Source organism: Macrosteles quadrilineatus, unplaced genomic scaffold (assembly GCF_028750875.1).
Source record: "Macrosteles quadrilineatus isolate MER2022 unplaced genomic scaffold, UCM_ALF_1.0 Scaffold_1__1_contigs__length_201487025, whole genome shotgun sequence".
NCBI classification, from domain to species: Eukaryota; Metazoa; Arthropoda; class Insecta; order Hemiptera; family Cicadellidae; genus Macrosteles; species Macrosteles quadrilineatus.
Genome location: NW_026542594.1, coordinates 43,137,374 through 43,156,501, shown reverse-complemented (window position 1 = coordinate 43,156,501; position 19,128 = coordinate 43,137,374). Strand labels below are relative to the sequence as shown.

Below are 19,128 nucleotides of genomic sequence, written 5' to 3'. Positions count from 1 at the left end.
GCCGTAATTTTAATTACAAAGTAGTGAGACTATATTTTAATGGCTAAAGACACTCTCGCCAATCCAGTGAATACATTAAAATGACTTGGGTCTTGATAGGTACTCTCGTTTTCCTGGAGAAGATTGCGTAAAATGCCATCTTGAGTGTGTCAGACAGACAGACAGACAGAAATTTAGATGAGACTTGTTTCGGCTTCTTTAATGTATAAAACGTAAAAATAACCTAAAAATGTATGATTCTGAGCAATGTACAGACAAAACTCTAATTTTAATTATATAGAAGAAGATATATATATATATATATATATATATATTGAAACGATATAAATCTAAGATTATAATCTTTCCCAATTCGGTTGGTTTTTTTGTCTTGTCTGATTAATACATAAAGAAAGAAGAAGATTCTATAAATATTCATTCATGTTTATATCGAAATCGTGATGTCTACTTTCCGACACTTTTATTTTTATCACATGTAAATATTTTGGTATTCATAATTGTAGAACCAACGGATTGTCTGAAATCAATTTGAGACACCTTACGTGAACCACCCTGAATATACAAATAATATTTTGAACGGATGGTGTTTTTGGCCTCCTGTGGACATCAAAATTAAAAAGTAAATCAGTCCTTGGCCTAGGTCTTTTCATGAGACCTATGGTAATAGTTACTTCCCTACTGGGAAATTCGCTAAAAATAAATCGATCCCTGGCCCGGGATTTGCTTTCAGTCCTACAATCTTGAAAGGACAATCTATCTGCTATCAAAAAAAAAAAAATAATTTTTTCCATACGATTATAAATAGTCAAAGGCAAGACAACGTCTGCCGGGTTCAGCTAGTAATGACTAAAGATAAATTACTAGCAACTTTGAATGATCCTATGCTGGTAAATCCAAGTGATATTGTCCAAGTATAAATAAGATATAAATAAGATATAAATCCAAGTATTTCCTGGAACAAGTGGAACGGGACAAGTGATATTTTTTTTTGAATAAGCTAATAGTGATTTGTAATATTCTATTACAAATATGGAAAATCGCTAAAAATGTATATTAAATAAAAAATGTGGGTGATTAATTAATTGGGTTCTTAAAACTGACAGTGTACAAGAACGCATTTACCAACCAAATGTAGTATATAAAAGTTTGAGTTACTTGGTACTAGTGGGGTACTTTGTGGGCTGGTTGGTTGAATTGCTGTAGTGTTCTATACGGCTTTGGCTTCACAAACTGCTAGAAACTATAATAGCTAAATCAACAATCAACAAAGTCGCTGTCAGCAGCTCGAGTTGTAGTTGTAGTATTTACAGTATAATGGACACGTAGCGCTGAGTCGGCAAGCGAAAACTGTTATTGTTTGGAGCTTGGAGTTTTAACTGAAACCACTGATAGCGCCATGTTGACTTGTCAGCGAATTTACCACGAAAGGAGAGCCAAACATGCCTAGGAACGATTCATTTAATTGAACACCTTTTAATGGAAACCTAACTCTCTAAAATACTGTTAGCTGTAAATACAAATTTGGAAAATCAAACGCTATACATTAAAATACAATTTTGTCCGAGCCCCGTGCTATGTTTGAACATAGCTTGGTTGCAGCTGATTTTTAATTTGCTACGTTATTGTTTTGGTTCTAGTTTTGTACTTGATGGTACTTGATATAAGCATAAAACATACTCCCTTAGTAGATTACTCATCCTTATGGAACATCAACAGACAATTGTTAGTTCTGTACGGTGCACTGTTAATTTCACAGTTAACTCATTATCTATAAGTATAAAAGAGGATGTTTGTATATATATATATATATATATTTGTTTGTTTGGCAGTGATAAACTCAGACACCGCTGAACCGATTGCCACGAAACTTGGTACATACGTGTAGAATGTCATGGAATAGGTTTATACACCATCAATTTCGTGATCCGTCCAATCGGCTCCGCCCCAGTGGCTCTGGAGTTTCCCATGTTAACCTTATGAGAAATGGAATTAATGAATCTTAACAGCTGTTTCAATTAAACAAGTTGGTTCTGTTCTATGATGTTCAATAGCATTAAAGTTACAAGGATTACCAACAGGGTGCAGCACTATTATTTCTTTTACATTTATGACAACAGCTAATTTGCAACCAAAAGGTGAGTGAGCGTAGCGAACGAACTTCAACCTGGAGGCGAGTTAGCGTAGCGAACGAGCTAACCTGAAGGCAAGTGAGCGTAGTGAACGAGCTAACCTGAAGGCAAGTGAGCGCAGCGAACGAGCTCCAACCTAAAGGTGAGTGAGCGTATCGAACGAGCTCCAACCTAAAGGTGAGTGAGCGTAGCGAACGAACTTCAACCAGGACGTGATTGAGCCATGCGAACGAGATCATCTTGAAAATTAAGAAGTTAAACGGGGCAAAGCCCGCGGGATTAGAAATAGTCAAAGGCAAGACAACGTCTGCCGGGTTCAGCTAGTAATGACTAAAGATAAATTACTAGCAACTCTGAATGATCCTATGCTGGTAAATCCAAGTGATATTGAAGTTTAGAATATTAAAATTAAGGCAACTCTGTTTTAGCAAATTCCCCATAGGGAATAAGCTATTACCGTAGGTCTCATGTTAAGGCCTAGACCCGGGACCGATTTACTTTTTCGTTTTGATGTCCCCAGATAAAACACCGTTCGTTAAATATCAAAAGTGACATTTTAACCCACTCAAAAAATGTTTTTTGAAATAGCGAATTTTCAAACAATTAGGTCGTTTTTTAACGTTTTTGGGCGGTTTTTAAAATTTATTTCTTAAGGAGAACATGCATGCAGTGACAAGCAGGCTAGAGACTTGATTGGTAGTTGATTGGTTATCGGCGTAATCAATAGAAAAAGTTAGATAGTGACCAATGTCATCTTAATAACCCCCAATAGAAAATTTGTGTCAAACTGTTTCTAGACATTCTAGATTTTTAAAATTGTTGTTGTGTCCTGTTAATGTTATGGAGCATAAGCGTGCAGAGAAATTTTGTTTCAAGTATATTAAGGTCTTGTTAACCATTAGGTATGTTGGTCATGGTCGTAATTTATAAATAAAACCCACAGAATCCCCCCTTCTAGCTTTGATGGTCTTAAACGGTATTTTTTTAAATCACGCCCATTTTTAAAGATCCTGTTTATGTTAATCCCTAATATTTTATATTCCCACTCTATTGGAAACGGGACGAGTGGAAAAAGTAATAACGTTTCTTATAAGTGTACTTTTAACTTATCATGTTTTGATCACAACAGCGTGGTCGGCCTCCGAGGGGGCCCATTCTTGTTCCGACGATTTTAGCCCCTCACCGCCCTGAAGGGGACCTAAGGTAACTTACAATGTTGTTACCTCCATCTAACTCTTAAGATTATATACTTGTTGAACTAAAGAAAGTTTTAAAGTTAATGATCATGAATTAGCGAATATCAATCATTAAAGCACCAAAGCCCCACATCGGGAGTCTTTGTTAAGACTTGTTTGTTATTCGATACTAGCAACCCCTATATAATAATGCAATATATATATATACATATATTATGTATTATACAAAAAAACACTACTTGAGACCCGAAATGCATGTATAAAAACGGTTGTTTCTTTCTGCAGTATGATGAACAAAGATGTCTATTTATTGACAGTCTAGATAGTGCAGTCCTTGAAGAATTGGTAACTATTTCACTATTTGCAAGCCACAAGAAAACCCAGAAGTACATGTTTAGAGTTCAGGAAACCATGGATCATCAGCTGTATCACCTAGCCCTACGATGTAGCTGTAATTGACGCTTCCCTCCCTGCCGTACTTTACAACACAGGAATTTACCTCATCAGCAGCTGTGGTGATCAACAAGGACTTTCATCCCACAGAGGAGGTTAACTAGATGGAGCGTAAACTTGGTGGGAAGAAGTGCTTCGTTTGAACAATCTTGTTTTGCAGCTGACTTTTAACTGCTTGTCATCGTTTGTATTCTAGTTACTTTGCTTGATGTAATGTAAGTTCAGTTATATATATTTTATTTCAATATGTATTTATTTTCTTGAAACATGGGACACGTTATTGAACAAATTTAATAAACGGTATCAGCAATCTGACACATACTTTCTTCCATTAGCTTTTGAACAACCTTTATCACGGGTAATTTTTGGGAATAACTATGATATTTTATGGGGAAAATGTCAAGTGTCGCAATAACTTTTGAAACGTAATTGTTTCAGCGATGGGGGTTGTACTATTTCTTTTCATTATAAGGACCATAACACATTAATTTTAATCAAAACCAGATTTTTTGTTTCTTATGAACTATTTAAGCCGTAAAAGAATAGTGAACAAAAAAATTTTCTCGCGACACGTCCGTGATCGATATAATTACCCGTAAGGTAAATGGAAATGGCATTCGTACCATTTTTTCAGTATTTAAAGGACCATCATATACTAATTTTAATCAAAACCGGGTTTTTTACTGAAATCACATTTTTATAGTGTTTAAATGGAAAACTAACAAAAGTTACAATAATCCGTAATTTTAACGGCAATGTGATTTAGACCAATTTGTTTAGAATTTCAAGTGCTACAACATACTAGATTTTTATCAAAATCGATCGGGCAACTTTGAAAAAAATCGATTTCTCCGTTATTTTATAGGTTTTAGCGAATATCCCTATAGGGAAGTAACTATTACCGTAGGTCTCATGGTAAGACCTAGGCCCAGGATTTATTTACTTTTTCATTTTGATGTCCCCAGAGGCTAAAAACACCATTTGTTCAAATTGTTATATATGTATATACAGGGTGAAAACAAATTCAAGACCCCCTCTCTAATATTCTTCCAAGTAAATATACAGAGATATCAGTTTAGTGGTCATGCTGTCTTAGCAGGAAGTTTCACTTTATGATTTTGAGGGAGATTTTGGGGGCAACTCAAAAGTTTTAAATGTAAACCCCATCAAGTAACACCTCATTTTGAAGTGTTTACAAAAACTTAAAGAATGGTGAGAACCAGAGTTCGCTATCTCGTCTCTATCCAAAAAGGTAGCCTGTCAATGTTTAATGACGTTACCGTTATACTTCTTCTTGTGTAAAAAAAAAGGAATTTCCTTTCCCCTAATTTGTTCCTAAGTAAATATTACAGAGTTGTCCTTTGGGTGGTCATGCATCCTTGGCAGGAAATTTCATTTTATGATTTTGAAAATTTTGAGTGTCCCCCAAAAAGAGGGGAATCTGGGGGCAACTCAAAAAACTTCAAAGTTAACTCCCTTCAAGTGACAACTCATTTTAAAGTGTTTACAACAACTTAAAGAACGGTGAAACCCAGAGTTCGCTATCTCTTCTCTATCCAAAATGGTAGCCAATATTACCATTACGAACCAAAATTGATTTTCCATAACATTTGACGGGCAGATACCTAACACATCTATCGGTAACAGCTGAGCTTGGTTTGAAGCAAAACTAAAGTAAACCATTCTTATATGGGATTATCCTACTAATATTATAAATGAGAAAGTTTGGATGTATGGATGTATGGATGGATGTATGGATGTATGTTTGTGACAAGTGAACGCGAAAAATACTGGTCGGATTGGGCTGAAATTTGGCATGATGATAGCTCACATTCCCGATTAACATATAGGCATATTCTTATTTCAAAAATCCTTTCGGGCTCCGCCCCAATGGCTCTGGAGTTTCCCATGTTAACCTTATGAGAAATTAAATTATTGAATCTTGCTGTTTCAATTAAACAAGTTGGTTCTGTTCTATGATGTTCAATAGCATTAAAGTTACAAAAATTACCAACAGGGTGCAGCACTATTATTTCTTTTACATTTATGACAACAGCTAATTTGCAACCAAAAGGTGAGTGAGCGTAGCGAACGAACTTCAACCTGGAGGCGAGTTAGCGTAGCGAACGAGCTAACCTGAAGGCAAGTGAGCGCAGCGAACGAGCTCCAACCTAAAGGTGAGTGAGCGTAGCGAACGAGCTCCAACCTAAAGGTGAGTGAGCGTAGCGAACGAGCTCCAACCTAAAGGTGAGTGAGCGTAGCGAACAAACTTCAACCAGGACGTGATTGAGCCATGCGAACGAGATAATCTTGAAAATTAAGAAGTTAAACGGGGCAAAGCCCGCGGGTTACAGCTAGTAACTAATATACGGTACTTTTATTTTGTGAGTAAATGTGTCTGAACAGTTTTAAGAAGCAGTATTACGAAAATACAAGAGAAAATGTATTTTGGATGACGCTTCGGAAAAAACACTCAAAGCCCCGGTGGCAAAATAGACTCCTTCAACTGACATAGCTAAAAATTTAAAAATAAAACCATGTATTTCGTATATACAATAGTAGTGGTGAACCGAGAATATGACCTCACTTTAGGCACGTTTTCCCCATAAGAATAACATGGTGAGCTTTTTTTAGCCACTTTTTTAAAAATCCAGCTCTCGGCCTGTACAAGCTTATATAAATGTTTAATACCATTGTACAACTCCATTACTATTTCAAATCCACATCCATTCACATATATATTCTCAAAATCAAGCGAGATTGCACGCGAACTCGGCCGCGCTCCCAGTTGCGGGCGCTTCTCGGTCAGGCTTCTCGCTTCCGACTCCTCATGGTCGGTCTTCTCGTCTCTAGTGGCAGCTCTTGATTAAGTCCTGGGTGGGTGACCTCCCGTTGAAGTAATTTCTAGTTAAATTGTATGTAATTAATGTTAAAGTTTTTTAATTTTTAGTAAAAATTTTTGAAAATTTCACAATTTCTGGTTAAAAGTTTTGAAATTTTCGAAAAGTCTATAAATAGAGGTGACATCAGCCCGAGACCTCATTCCTAAACATGAAGCCGTCATGTCAATACTGCTTCGTGTCGCTCACCATCAAAAGTAACTTGATTCGACACTACAAGTTGAAACATCAAATGAAGGTGAAACTGTGCAAAGTTTGCGATTTAATCTGTGATAATAACGTGGTTTTAAAATTACATATATTACAAAGTCACAAGACTTGTAATTTCTGTAAAACGAATGTTGTTGGACATTTTAAAAGACACGCCAATTCTTGCATCAAATGTCCATATACAATGATTCAATTTGTCGGTGAATCGATTAGAGCTGACCTTGAAAATGCTCTGAAGTCTAGTCCTCTTCCGATAAAATGGACTTTAGTTAGGAGAACTAAATTTATGAAATATTCAATTGATCAAAATGGAAAATTAGTTAATGAGAAAGAATGTATTGCAGATTTTAGAAGCCTTACTACCTTAACTATTGAGAAGAGAGATTTAAAGCCTCAAATTGAAAATGCACTTTTAAAGATTGATGCATCCATACACAAATATCAAGCCCAAGGTAGTGGATGGATATATGACCATACTAAATATTAGCAGTTACATGTTTACAAGTATAAGCCCCTAACTCCAAAGTCATATATCCCTACACCAGAGAGTATTAAATCGAAACATGCAGTTTTCAATATAAAAAACACAGATAATAAGTGCTTCCTTTGGTAAATTTTTGCAGCTTTATATCCAAGGAACTCTAATGAACATGCTAATAGAGTCTCCAATTATGTACTGTATGAAAATCAATTGAATATGACAAACACAAAGTATCCTGTGAAAATATCCGATATAGATAAATTTGGATAAATGTGTGAAGTGTGTGAAAATTGTGTGAAATTTGTCTATAATTTGTGTGAAGAAGTACACACAAATTCACATCACAGTCACAGTCAGTTGTTGTATACAATGTGTCGTGACTGATGTGATTGAACTGTGACGTGTTATGTGTGAATCGACTTTTATGTTGTCAAATACAACAGCTGGTTTCTTTTCAACGATATTTTTGGATTTTTTCTAGTGTGTGTTTGTATATTAATCACTGATTATAACAATCGACAAAGATGAATGATGAACATTTGATAGAATATTGCGTTTTAATTAAAAAAATAAATGTAACATCAGTAAATAAAGAGTCGGAAAACTGACTGCAACCAATTGATTGACAGGTTGATTGATAAGTTACGGATGCGATTGAGACTGAACTGTGACTGTATTATGATAACATAAATTTCCTAATAATATCCAGCTTCATCAGAAAAAAATATCCGGTTTAAGATGTTATTGTCAGTTTCTAAACGGTCGAGCATTGTAACTGCAAATTCTCTGCGTCTGGCCCAGCCTTGTCGCGTAATCTTTTGAACTATCTGTAACTTATAAGACCGAAAATGCAAAACTCTTTTTAACACTTTGTGTAGAGTGGAATGCTTAATATTCAACTCTCGAGCTGCAGATCTTGTTGATTGTCTCGGATTATTAAGAAATGATTGATGAATTCTTTGAACATTTTCTTCACTTACCCTTGGACGACCATTGCCTTTTCTGTAATGTATGCTCCCATGGGTCATGAACTTCTCATACCATGCTTTTATCGTGTTCTTTGAAGGAGGATTTCCGTTAAATCTCCTTCTAAATCCACGCTGAACAGCAAGAGGAGACTTAGTTTCTATTAACCACTCGACACACTGCGTCTTCACTAGAGGATCCATCGTAAAATGTTACTTATTTGTTTTTGTTTATCACACAACAATGTAAGAAGGTACTGCTAATAAAAACAGCTGATTATAAAACTTTTTGAGTTTCCCTAACAAATAATGAAAACTAGAGGTTTCTACCTCTAACACGGAATGAGTGAGACAAAGTTAAAATCGATCAGGTTTTTTATAAACACCCTGTATATTGCCATTTGACTTTTAATGAAGTCATAAGTCTCAAATAACCTTTTGAAAAACACATCCATAACATTTTCGCCACTATATAACTCTTCAGAAATAATCTTAGAATCTCTCACTACAACAAATGCAAATCCAGATGGAGTATGGTTGTTAGAGTTTATAAAGCATTCAAAGTCTGCATAAACTACAAATGAGGCTTTTAGTTGATATTTATAATATTTAATTTGTAATGTGTCTTGTTTAAACATTTCCACTCGTTGGGCATCAAAGTTTTTACAATATGTTATATGAAGTTCTAATTTATCATACTCACCTGTAAGGCCCCTTTTATTCACCGCGGTGCCCGCCAGCGGTCACCCTCCGCGGGCGACCGCTGCACCACTGTGTCACCTGCGATCGACCGCTGTCACGTAGATAGTGTAACAATGCTGCCAACCTTTGTTTGTTAAAAACTTTGTTTTTTTTTTATGTATACTCCCTCAATCGAACCTGAATTTACAAACCTCCGCGGGCACCCGCAACTTCTGAGACCGCTTCTTTTTTAATAAAAGCACCCATTTACGGCAGTGCATTTATAAAACCGCGGCGGGTGCCCGCTGGCGGGCAGCCGCGGTGAATAGAAGGGGCCTGTTAGGTTGGAGCTCGTTCGCTGCGCTCACTTGCCTTCAGGTTAGCTCGTTCGCTACGCTAACTCGCCTCCAGGTTGAAGTTCGTTCGCTACGCTCACTCACCTTTTGGTTGCAAATTAGCTGTTGTCATAAATAAAGAAAAAATAATAGTGCTGCACCCTGTTGGTAAACCTATTAACTTTTTAATTCTATTGAACACAACAGAATCAAATTGTTTAGTTGAAGCAGCTGTTAAGATTTTTTAATTCCATTTAAATATGAGTACTCATAAGGTTAACATGGGAAACTCCAGAGCCACTGGGGCGGAGGCCTTTTGACGGATCTGCACCAAACTTCACACAAACCATCCTTGAATAATGCTTAATAATGCCTAAAAGTTTCATTACAATCTGTCGAGCGGTTTCGGAGTCCATAAAGGACAAACAAACATACATACATATAAACAAACATACATTGAATTATATATAGATATATATATATAATATATAATCTATATTATAGATTAATAGCTTAGTATAAAATAAATAAATTTGCCAAGTTAGATAAAACTATATCTATAAACAAGCAAACTACAACATTTTACAATATTCTCAATAAGAATACCATGGGAATTTTAAATTTACAGTTTTTAGAATTTACTCCGATACCAATAACCGTACAACAACACTTTGTATACCGAATTATTTGTTTCTAAGCTCTTTAAAAATGTCTAGAGAGAAATAGGGAAATTTTGTGTTTTGAGGGTAAAAAATGAGAAAACCCAATTTTTACCCCATAAAACCCCCCGTAAAACCCCGTTCCAATGGTCCGATCATGCTGGTTCGCGAACTCATTCATGTTTATCCCGCCTTACGCCTTTAAACCAAATTTCATCAAAATCTGACAAAAATTACTCAGGTTATCGCGTTCACGGAAACGTATATGGCAACCTTCCCATAATATTAGCTATATATAATTCATTTTTAAAAATTTTTGTACAACTAAATCTAGAGTTCTACTAGGCCGATTTTATTAACTAATGCGTCGTTGGAAAGGTTAATTCGTGTAGATTTGCAAATAATAACGAAAGTTTGTTTTTGTTATGATTTATGGTGAAAAATTATAAAAAAACATGTTTTCCATAAGAAATACATTGAAAACGGTGTTTTTCACACTTTTTTTGGGGGTGCGACTTTTGGCTACCTTTTTTTAGTATTTCCAAGAAGTCCATGGTATCAATTTGTAGGAAATTTTATTCTCTTTCAGAATATCACCTTCCACTTTGGCCGATTTCCTCACCATATAAAAGTTATTTTCAAAAAAGCTAGGCAACCTCCGAATTTATAGTAATGAGAAAATACTGAGTTAGGGATATTTTTTAAACTTTGTACAACTAGTAATCTAGACTTCTACTGGACCGATTTTGTTAATTAATGGGCCATTGGGTAAAAAAGTAAAAATAACAAAAATACAGGGTGTTTTTAAAAGAATGCCGGGATTTTAAATGGTTATTGCTTGGATACTATTCAAGGTAACTAAACGTTTTATACGTCAAATTGAAGCTAAAGTATCTAAGTTTTATTTCCCGTGTAGCAAGGGAGGAAACTTTGACCTTGGCATGCGTAAAACGGGTGCGGAGCAAGATGTATGGAGTAACTCCACTTTTACTCCACGCATCTTGGGTGCGGAGTGCTAGGCCGCTATTGTGACTCAAACGCCTGACGCCACTCGCCAGTACGACGTTTATGGCGCAACAGAAGGCACGGACTGTAGTTCGCAGAGTTTGTATCTATTGCTAAATTAAACTAAATTTAAATCTATTTGATGACCAAGAAACTTGAAGCTGGTTTAACGAGTTTCGTGGCACCGACGTGTTTTGAAAATACACCTGTTTTTACCTGGCCGGCGATGACATAGTCGAAGAAATCCGACAATTCTCCATCAGAAGCCCAAAACAATCGATTGCCCGACGAAGTCCTCAGTTTAACAAACCTAAATTGGCCACTTTATGATGTTATCTATGAAAGATAGAGTTTTTGTGCCGAAAAAGATTCAGTTAAGACATCAGATCGCCCTAAGCGTAAGGACTTTGCCAGTTTTACGCTCATATAAGATTGATGAAAATCTGAATTTTATAAAATCATTCCGAATTGTATGAATGAATGAGGAAAAAACTTTATTCTTTTCCCTTCAATTTGACGTTAAAATCGTTTAATTATCTTGAGAAGTCCCTGAGCAATGACCGTTTGAAATCCCGGCATTCTTTTAAAAACACCCTGTACATTAAAAAATGCTTATTTCAAGTTTCTGTGTTCAAGTATCTATTCGTAGCCAGCTTTTGGCTGCCTTTATTAAGTTTTTTCAAGAAATGCATAGTAGTTATTTGTAGTAAATTTTATTCTCTTTCAGAATATTACATCCGCTTTGGTCGATTTCCTCTCCATTTAAAAGTTATTGGCAATAAGCTAAGTGACCCCCAAATTTATAGTGTCAAGAAAATACTGAATTAGATACCTATATTTTTGTTAAACTTTGTACAACTAAATCTAGACTTCTACCGGGCCGATTTTATTACTTAATATGACGTTGGAAAGCCTAATTTGTGTAGATTTGCAAATAATTATGAAAGTTTGATTTTATTATATATTTGAAGTGAAAAAATAAACAATAATACATTTAGAACAGCTTTTTCCAAGTTTATATTTCCAAGTTTATATTTTGTAGCTAACTTTAGGCTACCTTTATTGAGTATTTTCAAGAAATACATAATAGTAATTTGTAGGAAATGTTTGTTTCTATCAGAATATCACCTTCCACTTTGGTCGAATTCCTCACCATTTCAAAGTTATTTGCAAAAACGTTAAGCAACCTACAAATTTATAGTGGTGAGAAAATACCGAATTAAATATGTTGTTGTTAAACTTTGTACAAGTAAATCTACAATTCTACTGAACCAATTTTATTAATTAATAGGTCATTGGAAAGCCTAATTCGTGTAGATTTTCAAATAATTAAGAAAGTTTGATTTTTTTAGATTTACTAGGTGAAACCCGTCAAAGTCGTCAGTTGAGGTTGCAAATAAGATCGTTTTACCATAAATCGATGATAAATGGCTCAACTTTTTGAACAATTTAGGTTGTTCGTGATTTAGCAGTGTGCTTTAGGTAGGTCCAATCTTAATAACCGATAATTCAAATGGAAGCTGGTATTTCACTGAAGGTTCTTAGGTCAAAACAAATAGGATAACGTAATTAGAATTGAGAAAATATATCTAAAACTAAATTCCATATCCAATATATAATAGAATTTATGTTTTCTGATTGAGGGATACAGTATCTTGACTGAATAAAACTATCAATTTCTCAATTAAAAGCCCTTATTTCTGGAAGAATTTGAAGACCAAGACGTATAAAATAACTTAAATAAATAGAGTTACGTATCATTGATTGCAGGTAAGTACAAAAACGATTATAATTATTGTTGATTCGTGATTCAGCAGTGTGCTTTAGGTAGTCCGATCCTAATAATAAATAGCTCAAATGAATGCTGGTATTTCTCTAAAGGTTTTTAGATCAAAACATATAGGGTAATGTAGTTAGAACTGTTGGAATACATCTTTAATTTAAGTAAAAAATCTAAAAATCACATTTATATATTTTCGTCGAGTAATACGTTAGATAAATGAATGATGATGCTTGATGACAAATATGTGCTTGCATAGCTTTATTTTAAAACCAAAATTATGAAAATCGGTTGGGTAGAAGAGCCAAACAAACTAGAAAAAATTTTTTTACTCCCATAAGTAATGTACAGGGAGGCAGTTTGTGCACAACTCGAAATATATATCAAAATGAATGCCGATGCTTGAAGGCCAAAATAACCCGACTCGGAAAAGAAAAACCAATAATTTTTATAGATGACAATAATTGGGTTACCAGTATGCATAATCTAATCATACGAAACACGTGTTAATAATTTAACAGCTTATTGTTATAGTGTTATTTAATTTATTAAATGTTGTTGTTAACAATTTGCATTTGTGTTTAATAGTTATTTGTGCAACTAGTGAGAAAAGTGAGCAATTGGCTCACTCGAGAGAAATCCTTACTCACGGAATGGTTTCTGGAGTGAGGCAATTGTACTTTGAACTCGAGTTGCACATTATACTTTTCCTACAGTTACCATAAAACAAATAAATTGGTGAAGAAACATGACCTATTTTTACACAGAAGTGGACTTTTAATATAACATTTAATGTGAAGTGACAAATACAACAGTGCAACAGCTGACCAGCTGATTTACAGCCAGTGCTGCCAACGTATTTCGCGCGCATACGACGTTGCCTGCATGTTACGCGCTCACTATTTCGTGCTTTCTCGTTGCAAATCTGGAGTGAGACCAAGTAATTAGAGTGAGACAATGTTAACATTGTCTCACTGATGAGCAAATTGGCCACTTTGCTTTCTCAAATCAGTGAGAGAACATGTTCATTGTTAGGTAACTGTAGGAAAAGTTTGTTCCTTATGTTAAATGTGTGATTCTAATGGTATGTGCTTAATCTGTACCATTGATATTAGTGAGTAAGTGGTGAATAGATTTTATAGCCATTATTTTACAAGAGACCGTTGTATTTAACCACAACGGGCTATTTTGCTAGTATATTATCCTACTAATATTATAAATGAGAAAGTTTGGATGTATGGATGTATGTTTGTGACGAGTAAACGCGAAAAATACTGGTTGGATTGGGCTGAAATTTGGCATGATGATAGCTCACATTCCTGATTAACATATAGGCATATTCTTATTTTTAAAATCCTTTCGGGCCCCGCCCCAGTGGCTCTGCAGTTTCCCATGTTAACCTTATGAGTATTCATATTTAAAGGAAATTAAAGAAACTTAGCCAGCTGTTTCAACTAAAAGAGTTAGTTCTATGTTATGCAAAAGCATTGAAAAGTTATAAAATTTACCAACAGGGTGCAGCACTATTATTTTTTTTCATCATTTATAAACATAGCTAATTTGAACTAAGCAGCCACAAAAAAACTGTGATACGCAACGAGAACTGTCAAAGTAGGATTGCTTACAGTTTTTTACAGTTTTTTTTTTATTTCATGAATAATTTGTGATATTTAGCGAATTTTTAATAATCTATCTTTCTCTATTGTGTAGGTGAAGTGGTAGAACATAATGGCTATGGTAGATGTGTAATACTTTTGTAATTTTATAGCATAACGTAAATTTTAGGAAGCTAATTTTCTCAAACCGTGTCTTCTCACATTGCAAACGCAAAGATCGAGTATAACTGCAATAAGCATTTTATACTTATATGCCAACCCCGTACGAAGGACGGGTACTCTGCTAGTAATCTTACTAATATTATAAATGTGAAAGTTTGTGTGTTTGAAGTTCAATCACGCATTAATTACTGGATGGATTGGGCTCAAATTTGGCATGATGATAGCTCACATTCCCGATTAACATATAGGCATATTTTTATCTCAAAAATCCTTTCAGGCTCCGCCCCAGTGACTCTAGAGTTTCCCATGTTAACCTTATGAGTACTCATATTTAAATGGAATTAAAGAATTTAGTCAGCTGTTTCAACTAAAAAGGTTGGTTCTATGATATGCAAAGGCATTAAAAGTTATAAGATTTACCAACAGGATGCAGCACTATTATTTTTTTTTCATTTATGAAAACAGCTAATTTGAACTAAGCAGCAACAAAAAACTGTGATACACAATGAGAACCGGAACTGTCTGTTTACAGTTATGTTTATGTTTTTAATTTCACGAATAATTTGTGATATTTCGTGAATATTTAATAATTTATATTTTTCTATTGTTTGGGTGAAGTGGTAGAACATTATGACTATTGTAGATGTGTAATAGCCTACTATAGTATACCGTAAATTTAAAGAAACAAATTTTATCATACTTTGTCCTCCCTCATTGCAAACGCTAAGCTTGAGTATAACTGTACTAAGCAATTTATACTTATATGCCACTCCCGTACGAAGGACGGGTACTCTGCTAGTATTATATATATAAGTCTATGCAATTGTTTATCATTTTTTATATATTTATATAAATCTCTCTCTCCCCTCTCTCTCTCTCTCTCTCTCTCTCTATATATATATATATATATATATATATATATATATATATATATATATATCGAATGGTGTGCTTGGCCTCTGGGGACATCAAAATGAAAAAGTAAATCGGTCCCGGGTCTAGGTATTATCGTGCCACCTTCGGTAATAGCTACTTCCCTATAGGGAAATTCGCCAAAATCTAATAAAATAAATAATTATTTAAAAATACCATCTGAATGAGTATATTTTATAGGCTTTATCTAAAAAGTATAATAAATTGTGATCATGTAAAACAAAAAGGTACAATGTACTAAAATCACGCATCAGACGACTTTTGCCTACTTATCCTCCACTAATGGCTATGACCAGGGTTGCCAGTCGAGCCATTAGGTCTACCAACCGTATATTATCGTATGCCATACGAAAATTATCGTAAGACTGAGCTAGTGGCGGTGGTGAGCAGTAAGCATATTATCGTATGTAACACAATTATCGTATGACTAAGCTGGTGACGGTGGTGAGCAGAGGGCATGTTATCGTATGCAACACTACAATTATCGTATGACAGAGCTGGTGGTGGTGGTGTGGTGAGCAGTGAGCATGTTATTGTATTCGTATGCCACACACTACAATTATCGTATGACAGAGATAGTGGTGGTGGTGTGGTGAGCAGTGAGCATGTTATCGTATTCGTATGCAACACACTACAATTATCGTATGACAGAGCTGGTGACGGTGGTGAGCAGTGAGCATGTTATCGTATGCAACACTACAATAATTATCCTATGACAGGACAGAGCTAGTGGTGGTGGTTTGGTGAGCAGTGAGCATGTTATCGTATGCAACCCACTACAATTATCGTATTACTAAGCTGGTGACGGCGGTGGTGGTGGTGCGCAGGCTGCTCTAGTGCCGAGTCTTGGCTTGGCACGGCAGTCGATACCCGTCCTCGCCGCTGCACGCCTCACGCACCATGTTGTCCCGGGGCCCTACCCTCTGGCTAGACCTACGTTCATCACACGGACCTGTGTAGATATTGTGTACAAACAACTGAATCAGACCGTGTATGCCAAAACCTTTGGATTGGAAATAACTTTACCGAGGTAGGTTAATACTGGATGTAAATTTTTTTATGAACTACATAAGCAATAATAATCTCAGAAATATTTTGAAACCTGATGATAAGCATAATTAGTATGTTAAAATAAACATTATTTGTGCATACCTGTGTATTGTTTTTAAACTCGAATCTTACTATGATAATCGAAACAGCGTTTTTTTTTATAATAATTTCGAATTAACAGTTTCAGAGAGTAGTTTAGCTATAGAATAATAAATTGGTGAAGAACAACACCTATTATATTTTGTGCTGTATATACTCTACATTTAACTTAAGGAACAGAAATTAAACATTCAGTAAACCCATTTATATGTTAAAACCTATTACTTGCTTTTTAATACATTTGTAAGTACAGTATTCAATTTGTGTAATTTGTGTTTAGGCTGCAATTTAAATACTATCTTTGACTATTAGTCAATGATACTATCCTAGTCCTTTATATAACAATAACTAATGTAATTTGGATGTAAGCTGGCTCCCCACTGACAGTTTTACTAATTAGGCCTAAGGTGATATAAAATATTTATTGTGCCGGCAATTTTCATTAGCCTATTGAAATTCTGTGGTTGAAGACAAAGCGTTTGTATTTGTATTTGTTACTTGTCATGTCTTAGAGAGAGATTATTTGTGAATGTAGAGGCAAATAAAAAGATAATAGTTCAGACAATACAGGTTACTATATTGTCTGTGATAATAGTTTGTGATTAAATAACCAACAACGGAAAATTACATTATTCACAGTTAACCATCAGTTACTACTGTTTACGTATTGTTCAGACTATAAAAAATATGTTTCACTGCTATACAGGGTGTCTCAGACCACCCGGCCGGCTTGTATAGCTCCAATATGAAAGCAAATGGAAACCTAATTGCAACTGGAACCCCCTATTTTGACCCCAAGGAATTCAGCTAAATTATTTTCAACCCCAAAAAAGCACCCCAAAGGGCAGATTTTGGGGGGTGGGGGTGGTTTTTGGGAAATTTTCAAATGTAAAGGGGGGTCGTGTTATACCTCTTTTTAAAGGTCCTTTAGTCCTGAGTATTTTAGTGGAAAAAGATTTAAATTATCTTCATCCCTATTTACAGGGTGTTCAAAAACGTACAAAAAATAGACCTTTGAACTACTTTTCACTGTAAAGAGGTGGAATTTTGTGGGGGGTTCAAATTTTGATAACACTTTAATTAATAAATGAGCTTTCAAAAACTCTGGTTTCAACCCTTTTGCTATCTTTTTACTTATGTTACGCATTTTCAAACTTTTTGAAGTTTCAAAAGCTGTTATCTCAAAAATTTCAAATGGCAACATGGGTTTAATTACAAACCACATTGTAGCCCTTAAAATTTGCTATAATTTTTGTATTTAATGTTTTTTGGTATATTCATTGGTTAAAGAGATATAACGAAATTAGTGTATTTTAATGGTTTATTAAATGGTATTCAAAGTGTTTACTGTGGCAAATGTACACCTCTAGGTCTCAATTAAAACAAATCTTGTCTAAAAAAATAAAATAGTACTCAGATTGTTGATCTTGGAAGATTGATAAAGGAAAGAACACAACTGCAAATGTTCTTAGTTATTTTACAATTCCATGGCTCTAATAGTTCTTTGAATGAATAATTTGTTTGAATCAGCATTAATAGCCTACATACTGATGGACTTCTACAAATGCTTAAATTGCCTTCCATTTTGTTCCATGCAAACCCCAACTTTGTTATGCATGTATTACTTCTTCTCCACTATTATGGTACTGTATTGCTGTTTTACTACCACAGGTGCATTCACCTCTCGTACAAATCCAGTAAGTTCCTTATAATTTGATTTATCTAATCAAACGTGACCAGTTTCATGCACACGCTCATTGATTTCATGATGATTTTTTTTTATTTACCAGTAGCATTTATAGACAGTATTCATTCAAAGCACTATTAGAACTTTGTAATTGTAAAATAACTAAGAATATTTGCAGTTGTGTTTTTCCCTTTATTAATCCTCCAAGTTTAATAATCTGGGTAGTATTTTAATTTTTTAACATAATTAGTTTTAATTGAGACCTAGAAGTGTACATTTACAACAGCAAACACTTTGAATACCAATAAAACATTAAAATACACTAATTTTGTTATATCTCTTTAACCAATGAAGATACCAAAAAACATTAAATACAAAAATTATAGCAAATTTCAAGGGCTACAATGGGGTTTGTAATGAAACCCATGTTGCCATTTGAAATTTTTGAGATAACAGCTTTTGAAACTTCAAAAAGTTTGAAAATGCGTAACATAAGTAAAAAGATAGCAAAAGGGTTGAAACCAGAGTTTTTGAAAGCTCATTTATTAATTAAAGTGTTATCAAAATTTGAACCCCCCACAAAATTCCACCTCTTTACAGTGAAAAGTAGTTCAAAGGTCTATTTTTTGTACGTTTTTGAACACCCTGTAAATAGGGATGAAGATAATTTAAATCTTTTTCCACTAAAATACTCAGGACTAAAGGACCTTTAAAAAGAGGTATAACACGACCCCCCTTTACATTTGAAAATTTCCCAAAAACCACCCCCACCCTCCAAAATCTGCCC

General features: G+C 34.7%; 1 protein-coding gene across 1 annotated transcript in view; it reads left to right on the top strand.

Annotated features, from left to right (window-relative positions):
• Window positions 1–16,108: 16,108 nt before the first annotated feature.
• Window positions 16,109–19,128, top strand: part of LOC128982844 (uncharacterized) — a 127,914-nt gene continuing 124,894 nt past the window's right edge. The window contains exon 1 of the mRNA XM_054401884.1: window positions 16,109–16,535. The gene's annotated coding sequence lies outside the window, so the exon portion shown is untranslated. The remainder of the gene's footprint in view (window positions 16,536–19,128) is intronic.